General features: G+C 39.6%; 1 pseudogene; it reads right to left on the bottom strand.

The window, feature by feature from the left end:
- Positions 1-4,201: 4,201 nt before the first annotated feature.
- On the bottom strand, positions 4,202-5,853 carry LOC118528529 (E3 ubiquitin ligase TRAF3IP2 pseudogene; annotated as a pseudogene).
- Between the last annotated feature and the right edge of the window lie 7,948 nt (positions 5,854-13,801).

Raw genomic sequence — 13,801 nt, 5'->3', positions numbered from 1 at the left:
TAATGTATTATTTGTTTCAGAGGTACAGGTCTGTGATTCACCTATTTGAATTCTTTGAACTGAAAGAACCCAACCAAAGCAAGCACAGAGGGAAGCAGGGACCAGACCCCAGTGGGTGCTGTCTGCTAAGACCTGGGGCTTTTAGATAAATGCCCCATCAGAGCTCATTCAATTCTAAGTGACAGAAAACCCATCTGTTTGGTTTAAGACCAAATAGCATTGTGTTATCTCATATAACTGAAAAGTCCAGGGGTAGTTAGCGTGAGGCATGCTGGCTTCAGGGCCTTGGACAATGTCATTAGGACTGTCTCCCCATGTCTCTGCACTGTCCTTCTCTATGTGGTCTTCAGGCAGTCTCCTCTCCAGGTTTATATCCTATGGACATAGGGTGTCTTCTTGGTTGCTTTGGAAAAAATCCTGGGAATGAGGATTAGGTCAACTTGAATTAGAAACCTGTCCCTGAACAAATCCCCATGGCTGTTAATACCTAGTGGATTGGTGGGACTAGCCCTGTTCAACTTCAAGGATAAGATTGAGGGTAGATGCTAGACAGGCAAATTTAGCAGTCTGTCAGTGTGTCCTCATGTGTATGTGCTTGTGCATTTAAATGCCTCCATTAGTTCTAGCCACTAGGAGATGAGGAGCCTAGATAAGAAAGAAAAAACAAAACACAGCCATTATCTGGACACAAATGCATCTTTTAATTTTAGTAAGAATTAGTTCAGAAGCCAATATACATTTAATCTGTTTTCATTATTATTTTTTTTATCTTTCAAAATAGCCTTGGAATTTGATGTAGGTGGTGGCACCATGATTAGAAGGTCATAGGAAATGAGGTTCATGATGAGCCTAGAAGGAAACCAGCAGTGTGTAAGAGAAGGGTAGTTTCTGGAGTTGAAAGGGTTGAATCTGGTTCTGTCATTTACTGGCTTAAGTCATTTAGTCCCTCTGGGCTTCAGAATCTGTAGTTGGGGATGGTGATAGACATCCTGTAGTGCTGTTGGTGAGGGTTAAATGCAAGATAAAATATCTGGCACGTGGGAGGTCCTGACTAATGGTAGCTATTGTTATCAGGAGCCTGCCTCCAGGCTATATGGCTCAGCATTCCAAGATCCTCCTCCCTTCAGGCAACACACACCCGATCATTTCTTTTTTTTTTTTAATTTTTTATTGTTATGTTAATCCCTATACATTACATCATTAGTTTTAGATATAGTGTTCCATGATTCATTGTTTGTGCATAACACCCAGTGCTCCATGCAGAACGTGCCCTCCTCAATACCCATCACCAGGCTAACCCATCCTCCCACCCCCCTCCCCTCTAGAACCCTCAGTTTGTTTTTCAGAGTCCATCGTCTCTCATGGTTCGTCTACCCCTCCGATTTCCCCCCTTCATTCTTCCCCTCCTGCTACATTCTTCTTTTTTTTTTTCTTTCTTAACATATATTGCATTATTTGTTTCAGAGGTACAGATCTGAGATTCAACAGTCTTGCACAATTCACAGCGCTTACCAGAGTACATACCCTCCCCAGTGTCCATCACCCAGTCACCCCATCCCTCCCACCCCACCCCCCACTCCAGCAACCCTCAGTTTGTTTCCTGAGATTAAGAATTCCTCATATCAGTGAGGTCATATGATACATGTCTTTCTCTGTTTGACTTATTTCGCTCAGCATAATACCCTCCAGTTCCATCCACGTCATTGCAAATGGCAAGATCTCATGCCTTTTGATGGCTGCATAATATTCCATTGTATATATATACCACTTCTTCTTTATCCATTCATCTGTTGATGGACATCTTGGCTCTTTCCACAGTTTGGCTATTGTGGACATTGCTGCTATAAACATCGGGGTGCACGTACCCTTTCGGATCCCTACTTTTGTATCTTTGGGGTAAATACCCAGTAGTGCAATTGCTGGATCATATGGTAGCTCTATTTTCAACTTTTTGAGGAATCTCCATACTGTTTTCCAGAGTGGCTGCACCAGCTTGCATTCCCACCAACAATGTAGGAGGGTTCCCCTTTCTCTGCATCCCCGCCAACATCTGTCATTTCCTGACTTGTTAATTTTAGCCATTCTGACTGCACACCCGATCATTTCAAACTCCCTGTCGGGTTGCTCTGCCTGAGTCTACACCCTGCCAACTCCAAGTAAAGAAAACCCTTGGTTGAAATCGGTTGACAAGGAACACTTTGAAAACTATAGGTTGAATTCAGCTGATAGCAAGTTAACAATTAGCCAAAATAGCCTGATTATGATTAGAGAAAACATATATCAAAATTCAGTCTTTTTATTTTCCAGATTAGTCTGTGCATGTGGTTATTGACTCCTGTTATAAGTGACATTCTAAAACCTTATGCCCAGCAGTTTGTAAAGCAGCCCCAGAAAGAGTGTTTGTGTATGTGTGTGTATGCATTTGTGTGCATATGTGTTTTGTGCGAATGAGAGGAAGAGTGGTGTTGCTGAAGGGACCATGCATCTGGGAACAGAGGCTGATGAAGTCCCTGGCAGGTGGTAGGATCCTTGCCAAAGCTGTGACTGTTCCTGGGGAATGACTGACGGGCTTGCTTGACTCTCACTCGAGGCTGTTTTTGCTGTGGCTGTCTGCAGTAGAGTAGGCCCAGAGAAAATGTCTCAATGGAGAATTCAAAAGCTGGTTTTGATTAGAGCCTGCAGCAGCCAGAGCAATAAAAGGCAGTCAGTGGGAACCTGGCTCTGTGGCTCACGAGCTAAGTACTGGTCCAGAGCTATGTCATCTATGCATTAATGCATCGTCTGCCTCATCCTTGCAAGCCAGGTGTGTGGGATTGGCAGGGTGAACCGGCTCCAAAACAAAGCCCAAGGGGATGTCCTGAACTTCTTTCATTGGCCCTTTCTCTAGCTTAGCAGAGGGGAATAGCGGAAGCCTGTGGGACAGTTGGTTGGCAGCTGGAACTTTATCAAGGTAATGTCAAATTTTAAGGCTTATAGTTAGTACTGCTGGCTTCCAAGTCCTGTTTTTCTAGCTCAGAAATTAAAGTGCAATGAGAGTTTGTTCATTAGTTCATTCATTCGTTAGTTCGTTCATTCATTCATTCATTCATTCATTCTACCCTGTATTCCTCTTAAAAGAAACAGAAGTATTTTTCAATAAAGAGAGAAGCCACTGAGGGACAGGACTATAGATGTACCTCAAACTTCAGCTGATATTTTAACATAATTGATCTTAAAAATATAGTTCTGGGCTTCCTAGAAGGGAAACACATTGTATTTGATAAAGGGAAGCATACCAGCACATCTCCAGAGAAACTTTTTCTTGTTATAATGTCCCTATGTGCCAAACAGGTGTGTAAATTCCTCTAAATCAGTGGCTCTTCAAGTGTGGTCCCTGGGCCAGCAGCATCTGGGAACTTGTTAGAAATGCAGACTCTCAGGCTCTACTCCAGACCTAGGAATCGAATACTCTGGGGGTGGGGCCCAGCAATCTGAGCTTTACCAAACCTACTAGGCATTTCCGGAAGGATGTGAAATTTGAGAACCACTGTTTTAAATGTGCTTAATGTTTAAAGAGGGGCCAGGTGCTACTGATTACTTTGATGCCTTGTTTAGCATGTCCACAGCAATCTGCAAAAGCAGGTGACCCATTTCTTGGTCTTCCCCATACTTATGGTCTTTGTATAACACTGGAATAGGGAGGCCAGACTGTCTGTCACTAGGTTTATTCAATCCCAGCTTGTTTTCAGGAAGATGATGGCTATTTTTGAAAGACACATTTCTATCAGCTTTTTTTTATTTTTATATTTTACACATTTTATTATTTGTACATGAATCAGGTTGGTCTGAGGACACACGAGTATCTGGCTAACTCATAAAAGTAGCTTTAAGCAACGGGATGGTGTTTGTGGTCTTTTACATTTATTGCAACATCATTTATATTATCTACTTGCTAAGCAGGGAGAGGCCCAGAACGGACACATCAGACTGTTAGGAGCAACATGCTGCGGGTGTCAGAAGTAGGGAATACAGAGCAGCTACGGCCTCTGTTTGAAAGGCAGGGTCTATGAAGGTCTCCACAGCAAGAGTGCTCTGCAGGACAGGTCTTCTGGGGTAGGGAGGAGCCCTCTGAGGGGGATGGCAAACAGCCTCTGCTGGAAGAGTGCTTGTCGCAACAGGGCCCCACACGCGGCATGGCCCCGGGGTCTGGGGACAGAGGGGCTCACAGGGGCACCACCTGAAGGGCGGGCAGAGGCCCCCAGGGAGGGGCTATGTACTCTTCCTCTCTGAGCTGCAGTAGCACGGTGTTTCTCTTCTTCTTGGGCCAGCTGTAGACGTGAGTGCTCTGAAGCCAGGTGGGCATATGCTCCTTCTTAGCATTTGGGAAGAGCACAGGGATGAATCTGAAAGTCATGCTTCCTTGTTTTATGGACTCAATCTGCATCCTTCGATGAATGTCCTTAGTATGTAAGCCATGCTCATCCTTGCCTAGCTGCGACTCAGCATCTTCCACATCCTGTTTGTATTTGGGGCCGACTGCTACAATTATCATCATTGTCTTTTCTCTAAGGTAGCGTTCCATCCACTTAATGATATCAATATCTGGGATTCTATCCTCAAATATGTCAATTGCAGTTTGGAAGCCATTTACCAACAAAAAGTTCACGAATTTCACCACCTCCATGGCTGTGTCCATAGAATAAGTGATAAAGACTTTCCATAATTCTTCTGGCAAATGGCTTGTTTTCAGAGTTCCTCTGGCTGGAAGGTTACTAGGGGGTCTAGGGACAGCAGCTGGGGATGGAGCCTGGGGATCTGGTGGTCTCAACTCTGCAGGATACCCCAAGGACTCCTCAGGAACTCCAGCTGGATTAGGTGGCTGGTTATATAGTTTGTCCCTCGGGAGCCTTGGGGAGGAGTGGTCTCTTTGTCCAGGCCTCTCATCTTGGTCCCAGGGGCTGGGGTAGTTCAGGACCTTCTGCACAGGGTGCAAGCCCCTCATGCTGGCTCCAGGTAGGAGATGCCCACACACAGCCGGCTGGACCACTTGCTGGTAGGCTGCTTGGGGGTGGTCATGGCCACATGGCACCTGCTGATACGGACCTCCAGAATAATGGTAATGACAGTTCCACTGAACATGTGGGGGAGGGTTGGGAGGCAGCATCTGTGCACATACTGGGTACCTCTGAGGTTCAAACTGAGAGGACCTGAGAGGTCTGGGGAGGTGCTGGGGGTAACACACAGAGGTGAGGGGCAGGGGCCTTTCTAGCTGCCTGATGCCCAGGACATCCTGGGGTTGGGAATCATACCCTGTGTCTATTGTAGGCAGATCTGGAGCTGCTTGTTTCTTGTGGGGCCCGGGCTATTGCACCATCTCTTGGCTACTGCCTGAGGAGTCTGCTGAGGCATTAGGTAAATTTTGGTCTGATTTGCCTGAGTCATGGCTAGTGTCAGGAGAAGCTGCTGAAAGCTGAGATCCTAGCCATTGATTCTGTTTTTCCACGAAAAAACTGATGCTCTGGAGGAGGGTTCCAATCACAGACTCAGGCTCATGCTTGCTGACTGCAGAGGAGCCCAAGGGAAAATCTTTGCCCGGGTCTGGGTGTCTCCTCCAGAAGCTGTCTTCGCTCTCCTCCAGGATTTTAATGTGCAGGCAGGTGACCTGCTGGGTCATAGGCCATAGGTGATTTGCAAGTTTCAGGTATGGGTGAGCCTGAGAAAAGTCTCCTGAAGAACAGTGAGGGGTTTTGGGCGCTGACAAGCTGTTCGCTGCCATGTTCCTTAGATTTGGAGCAGGCGGTTCAATCTGGGATTGGTTAACTGACTTGGGTATGGTTCTGATTCATTAACCTCCACAGGAGTGCTCTGGTTCATTCTAGTTCCTTAGCACCACCAAGGACAGAAAGACTGGCCCTCCATCAGCTCTTCTCCCTTTCAGACTTGTAGTGATGTAACATAAATGCACTTTTGCATTTTTAGCTGCAAATCTTTGTCAGTATTGTTAGGAAAAATACCCTATAAAATATAACCGGTGTAATTTCCTTGCAGTTTCTCCCTTAATATGTGCCTTACCATCTTATTAGAGGTAGAAATTTAATTTACATCCAGTAAATCTAATCAAAATTTCTAATTCCCCACAACGTACATTTACATTTATCTTCTCTATTGAAATGAGCACACTCATCCATCTGGATATTTGCAGAACAACTAGCTTTTTCTTTTCTATGGAATTTCATGTTTTCTATTTTTTTTTTCTTAAAGCAAACTTAATGAACAATTTAAGTAAGAGCAAATGAAAAATTCAGATATTTGTCCTTCAGTTTCAAAGATAAATGAGAGACTTGATGTTTTGTTTTTTATTCAGGTATACCATGTTATATAGACTCACTGAATGTATATCACACTGTTGAAACATCTCCAAGGATTCTGCATTTAGAGCATTTCAAACTTTTGGCCAAGGTCAACTAAAATATCATGTGTGTGATCTTTCTTCTTTCATCCACCCTATCTAGGACAATGCCACTGAATCTCTTTCTGTATAAGAGCACGTGGTCTTGATTATTGTAGCTATATAATAGTCTTGAAATTGGGTAAACTGATTCCTCCCAATGTCTTCTTTTTTCCAAAAATAGTTTTAATTATTCTAGTTCTTTTGCTTTTTCTATGTAAATTTTATAATCTGGTTTATATCTGCAAAAAATATTGCTGGGATTTGGTAGGAATTGCATTAAACTATATATCAACCTGGGGAGAGTTGACATCTTTACCATGCTGAATCTTCCAATCCATAAATAATGGCATACCTCTCCATTTATTTAGACTTCCTTGATTTCTTTTATTAGCATTGTATATTTTTAAGAATACAAGTCCTGTATGTTTCATTAGATTTACACCTAAGTATTTAATTTTTTTGAGAGATTTTAAACAGTATTCTATTTTTAAATTTGGTGTCCATGTGTTCATTGTTAGTATATGGAATCACAATTGAGATTTTTCTGTTTATCTGATATCCTGTGACCTTGTTGAATTCACCTGTTAGTTCTTAGAAGGTTTTTTCTTTTCTTTCTTTCTTTTTTTTAATTCCTTGGGTTTTTCTATGTAGGTAATCATGTAATCTGCAAATAGGGATAGTTTTATTTCTTCCTTTTTGATAGATATGCCTTTTCCTGCTTTACTGCCCTGGTTAGAACCTACAGCATTATGTTGAGTAAGAATGATGAGAGCAGACATCCTCATCTCATTACTGACCTGAAGGGGAACACATTCAGTTTTTTCCCAGTAAATATGATGTTAACTGTAGTTCTTTTTTTTTTTTTTAATATGATCTTTATCAATTTGAGGATGTTTTCCTCTATTCTTAGTTTTCTGAGATTTTAAAAAAATCATGAATGGGTATTGGATTTTGTCCAGTGCTTTTTCTGCACTGACTGATCATATGATTTACCTTCTTTAACCTGCTAATGTGGTGGATTACATTGATTTTTGAATATTGAACCAGCTTTGCATCCCTGGAAAAAAATCCTGCTTAATCATGATATATCATTCTTTTAACAAACTGTTGAATTCTATTTGCTAATATTATTTTAAGGGTTTTTGCATCTGTTCTCATAAGGGATATAGGTTGGTAGTTTTATTTTTTGGTGTTGTTTTTGTCTGGATTTGGCATTAGGTTAATGCTAGCTTCATAAAACAAATTAGAAAATGTATCCTCCTATTTTCTAGAAGAGATTGTGTATAATTGGTATTAATTCTTCCTTAAATATTTGGTAGGATTCTCCAGTGAAATCCTCTGGGCCTGAAAGTTTCTTTTTTTAAGTAGTTTTTAAATTATGAATTCAATTTTCTCAACAATTACAAGGCTATTCCAATTACTTATTTTATATTGGGTGAATTGTGGTACTTTGTGTTTCTTGAGAAAGTGGGTCATTTCATCTATTGTTATGTATGTGTGTGGAGTTGTTTGTGGTGTTCTTTTACTTTTCTTTTGATGTTTGCATGGTCTATAGTGATATCCCCTATTTAATTCCTGATATTGGTAACTTGTGTATTCTCTTTTCTTCTTTCTCAATCTTGTTAGAAGTTTATCAATTTTATCAATCTATTCAAAGAAACTGCTCTTTGTTTCATTGATTTTTCTTTAATGTTTTACTGATTTCAGTGTCATTGATTTCTGCTCTTATCTTTATTATGTTATTTCTTCCACTTGCTTTGGGATTATTTTGCTTTTCTTGTTTTGGTTCTTGAGTTGGGAGCCTAGATTACTGATTTTAGACTGTTACCCCTAGTGCTATAAAATTTCCTCTAAGCACTGTTGTAGCTATGTCCCACACATTTTGATAGTTTGTGTTTTTATTTTCATTCAGTTCAATTAATTTTTTTTATTTCCTTGAGATTTCATCTTTGATCTAAGGATTATTTGGAAGTATGTTATTTAGTTTCCCAGTATTTTAAAATTTTTCCTTTATCTTTCTGTTATTGAACTTTAGTTTGATTCCACTGTGGTTGTAGAGTACACTCTTAAGATATTAATTCTTTTAGATTTTTGAGGTTTATTTTATAGCCCAGGACATCATCTGTCTTGGTATATGTTCCATGAGCCCTTGAAAAACATGTGTATTCTGCCATTATTGGGTGGAGTGTTCCATAAATATTGATTAGATCTTGTTGGTTGAATGTGTTGTTGAGTTCCTTTATATCTTATTTTTTGTCTAGTTCTATAAATTGCTAAGAGAGGGTTGTTGAAGTCTCCAACAATAATTGAGGATTTGTCTCTTTCTTTTTTCAGTTTTTGTCTTACATATCTTGCAGCACTCCTGTTTTGTGTATACATGTTTAGAATTGCTGTCTTCTTGGTGGATTGGCCCTTTTATCCTTATATAATGTCCTTCCCCATCTCTGGTAATTTTCTTTGCCTGAAGTCTACTCCTGCTTTCCTTGGTTACTGTTTGTATGATATATAGTTTTCTATTATTTTACTTTCAACCTGCCAATATCATTATGTTTGCAGTGTGTTTCTTGTAGATAGCATATCTACATATTGGGTCAGATTTTTAAATCCACTCTGCCAATCTTAGTCTTTTAATTAGTACATTAAAATCATTTACATTTAATGTAATGATTGATATGTAAATATTGATATGTTAATAAGCCTCCCATTTTATTTTTTGTTTCCTCTTTATTCTGTTTTCTTTTTCCTGCCTTCCTATGGGTTTTTTGAACATTTTTTAGAATTCCATTTTAATTTATGTATGGTGTTTTTGAGTGTATCTTTTTGTATAGATTTTTTTAGTGGCTGCTCTAGATATTACATTATATATACACATAACTTATTGCAGTCTATTGATGTTGTTATTTTATCAGTTTGAGGGGAGCTTAGAAACCTTACCTCTTTTTATGTCCCTTTACTCTCTCCCACTTATAATGTAGTTGTCTTAAATATTTCCTTTATATATTCCTCTTAGAGGAATCTATATTAGAACCACATGATTCTATAATTTTTGCTTCACTGTCAATGATAAATTAGACCATTCCAGTGGAGAAGAAGTCTGTTTTATTTACCCACAATTTAGCTGCCATGTTCTTTCTTCCTTTTTGATGTTCTAAGGTTCCTTCTTTATCATTTCCTTTCTCTTTGGAGAACTTTCTTTAGCCTTTTTTTTATTTAAAAGGAGAGGTCTGTGGATGGGGTGCCAGGATGGCTCAGTTGGTTAAGTGTCAGACTCTTGATTTTAGCTCAGGTCATGATCTCGGGTTTGTGAGATAGGGCCCTGTGTTGGACTTTGGACTCACTGGGGAGTCTGCTTGAGATTCTCTCTTTCCGCCTCTGTTCCTCCCCCTGCTTGTACTCTCTCTCTCTCTCTAAAAATAAATAAATAAATCTTTTTTTTTTTTAAAGAGGTCTATGGTGACAAATTCTTAGTTTTCCTTCTCCAACCTCCTGCCTTATTTCCTTTCCTCCTTGGTTGGTCAGTGACCTCACTACATCCTTCAGGAACACTCTTGTTTCTCCAGAGCCAAATATTCAAGTCTCTCTGCTCCTGTACTGACATTCTCTGTCTTTTGCTACAGTGGAAGAAGCGTACTTCAATGAATGCTAGAATCCTTTCCCCCTCTCATCTTCCTTAGGCCTCTGTTCCTGCAGCCATCCTTTTTTTCCTTCCTGTATCTTCAATCTGTCCCATACTACTGGATCACTCCTGAAGGTCTATAAGTACATGCGTAAATATCTCCCATCTTGAAATGAAACAGAGCCAAATCAAACACCACACCTTCCTTGATACCAGTTTCCTTTGTAGTCACAACCCCATCTGTGCTCCTTTTCTGAGCAAAACTTTTTGAGTTGTCTACTCCTGCTGTCTCCATTTTCTTTTTTCCCATGTAAGAGTTAACATTAAAATAAAAATTAAGTTATATTATGAAACCTTTCAAATAAATGGAGAAGTTCATTCACTCATCATTCTAATGGCTTTTGCCTCTACTCTGCCGTTATATACTGTTCTTATCAAGGTCACCAATGACTATGTTGCCAAATCTAATTTACCTTTATTTTCATTTAACTTGTTCCTATATTCATTTCTATGATACCACCTTTTCCTCGTTTCCTGGTTTTACTTCTAGCGTTTCTGCCTTACCTTCACTAGCTCCTCCAGGACTACTAGGATAGTATAGAAATGCCACTGGGCTTGTTCCTGCCTTTCTCCTTTTCCACATTTTCTCTCTTCATGAACTCATCCAGTCTTACAGCTTAGACACCACTATATACTGATAACTTCCTAGTTGGATCTCCATCCCTGACCTCTCCCTTGAACACCAGGTTCAGATATGCATGCTTGACATTTCCACTTAGATGTCTAATTCACCTCTCAGACTTACTAGGTACAATTTACTTAAACTCTGGATTTTTAACCAACTGAGCCACCCAGGCGCCTAAACTCTGGATTTTTAACATCCTTCCCTACGACCCCTTCTTCTTTAGGTTTTCTGAATCTTCATAAATGTCATCCTCTCAGCTGTTTGAGCTCTAAACCTAGAAGTCACTTAAAATCTTATCTGTCCCTCACCCTATCCAAACCATTAGCAAATCATCTAAAATACATCTGGAATGTTTTGGCTTCTCTCCATCTTTAATATCTCCACCCTAATCCAAGGCACCATCACTTTTTCGTGGACCACTGTTAATAGCCTTCTCTGTGACTTTTGCTTCTACTCTTGCTCTTCTATGAAACCAGAGTCTTAGGTTAAATATATAAAAAGACTGAAACCACAGTAAAGTACGGTAATAACAACATGATACCTGAATGAACAAATGTTAATGTTTGGGCGTTTTTACTTCAAACTTTATTTTTCTAAAGAAGTAAAATAATATCAGTTAAGTTAAACCTCTTCATGTCTTCTTCCTAATGCCATTCCCCCTTTCCTTCCTTTTCTTAAAAAAATTTTTAGGGGATAGGGTTAAGATGGTGGAGGGGTAGGGTGACCCTAAGCTTGCAGCCTCCCTTGAACACAGATACATAAATATCAAATCATTCTAAACACCCAAGAAATTGATCTAAGGACTGAGAGAACAAAGCTGCATGTCTACAAGCAGAACAAATAACTACTTCATGGAAGGTAGGAGCTGCAGAAAGTTGGTTTGGGAGAGAAAAGAGCCATGGTCTGGGGAGGGGAGGGAGTCCTAATCACAGAGAGAGGAGTGAGAAAAAAGAGAGAGAGGAAGAGTGAAAACGTCCATAGGGGATTGCACAAGGAAAACTTCCCCAAAACCACTGACTGGGAAAAGAAGAAGGTTTATATACTCCAAGTTTTTTAAAAATAGCAGAGTGCAGAGTCTCAAGTTTCAGAGGTCAGCACCATTGCCAGGGTCACTGGTGGGCTTGTTGGTGCTCTGGTGGGAAAGGAGGGCAGAGACCTGGGAGTAGGAACCCGGTCTGAGGATCCCCTGGGTTGATGAAGAAGGGCATTATATCATAATTAAGGGGTCTATCTATAAAGATGATCTAACAATTGTAAATATTTATGCCCCCAACTGGGAGTACCCAAATATATAAATCAGTTAATAACAATCATAAACTCATTGATAATAATACAATAATAGTGGAGGACTCTAACACCCTACTTATAGCAAAGGACAGATCATCTAAGCAGAAAATCAATAAGGAAACAATGGCTTTGAATGACACACTGGATCAGATGGACTTAATATATTCAGAGCATTTCATCCTAAAGCAGCAGAATACACTTTCTTTTTAAGTGCACATGGAACATTCTCCAGGATAGATCACATACTGGGTCACAAATCAGCCCTCAACAAGTACAAAAAGATTGAGACTTTCCATGCATATTTTCAGATCACAATGCTATGAAATTTGAAGTCAACCACAAGAAAAAATTTGGAAAGACCAAAAATACATAGGGGTTAAAGAACATCCTACTAAATAATGAATGGGTTAACCAGGAAATTAATGAGGAAATAAAAAAGTACATGGAAGCAAATGAAAACGAAAACATGACAGTCCAAAACCTTTGGGATGCAGCAAAGGCAGTCCTAGGAGGGAAGTATATTGCAATACAGGCCTACCTCAAGAAGCAAGCAAAGTCTCAAATATACAACCTAACCTTAAACCTAAAGGATCTAGAGGAGGAAGAGAAAATAAAGCCTAAAGCCAGCAGAAGGGAAATAATAAAGATTAAAGCAGAAATAAACGATATAGAAACAAAAAACCTCAGTAAAGCAAATCAATGAAACTAAGAAATGGTTCTTTGAAAGAATTAATAAAATTGATAAACCCCAAGCCAGACTTATCAAAAAGAAAATAGAAAGGACCCAAAGAAATATAATTACAAATGAAAGAGAGATCACAACCAACACCACAGAAATACAAACAATTATAAGAGAATATTATGAAAAATTTTATGCCAACAAACTGGGCAATCTGGAAGAAATGGACAAATTCCTAGAAACATACAAACAATCAAAACCGAAACTGGAAGAAGTAGAAAATTTGAACAGACCCATACTAGCAAAGAAATTGAATCAGTACTCCCAACAAACAAAAGTCTGGCACCAGAAGGCTTCCCAGGGGATTTCTACCAGACATTTAAAGAAGAGTTAATACCTATTCTTCTGAAGCTGTTTCAAAAAATAGAAATGGAAGGAAAACTCCAGACTCCTTCTATGAGGCCAGCATTACCTTGATCCCAAAACCAGGCAAAGACCCCACTAAAAGGGAGAATTATAGACCAATATCCTTGATTAACATGGATGCAAAATTCTCAGCAAGATACTAGCAAATCGAATCCAACAGTACATTAAAAAAATTATTTACCACGATCAAGTGGGTTTTATTCCTGAGCTGCAGGGGTGGTTCAGTATTCACAAATCAGTCCGTGTGATACACCACATTAATAAAAGAAAGGGTAAGAACCATATGGTCCTCTCAATAGATGCAGAAAAAACATTTGACAAAATACAGCATCCATTCTTGACAAAAACCGTCAACAAAGCAGGGATAGATGGAACATACCTCAACATCATAAAGGCCATATATGAAAGACCCACAGCTAATATCATCCTCAATGGGGAAAAGCTGAGAGCTTTTCCTCTATGGTTTGGAATAAGATATGGCTGTCCATTCTCACCATACCTATTTAACAGAGTACTGGAAGTCTTAGCCTCAACAATCAGATAACAAAAAGAAATAAAAGGCATCCAAATCAGCAAGGAAGAAGCCAAATTTTCACTATTTGCAGATGACATGATACTCTATGTAGAAAATTCAAAAGACTCCACCAAAAAATTGCTAGAACTAATACCTGAATTCAG

This window comes from Halichoerus grypus, chromosome 1, assembly GCF_964656455.1.
Source record: "Halichoerus grypus chromosome 1, mHalGry1.hap1.1, whole genome shotgun sequence".
Classification (NCBI taxonomy): domain Eukaryota; kingdom Metazoa; phylum Chordata; class Mammalia; order Carnivora; family Phocidae; genus Halichoerus; species Halichoerus grypus.
The sequence above is the reverse complement of the archived record's forward strand: the minus strand, read 5'-3'. Positions and strand labels throughout refer to the sequence as shown.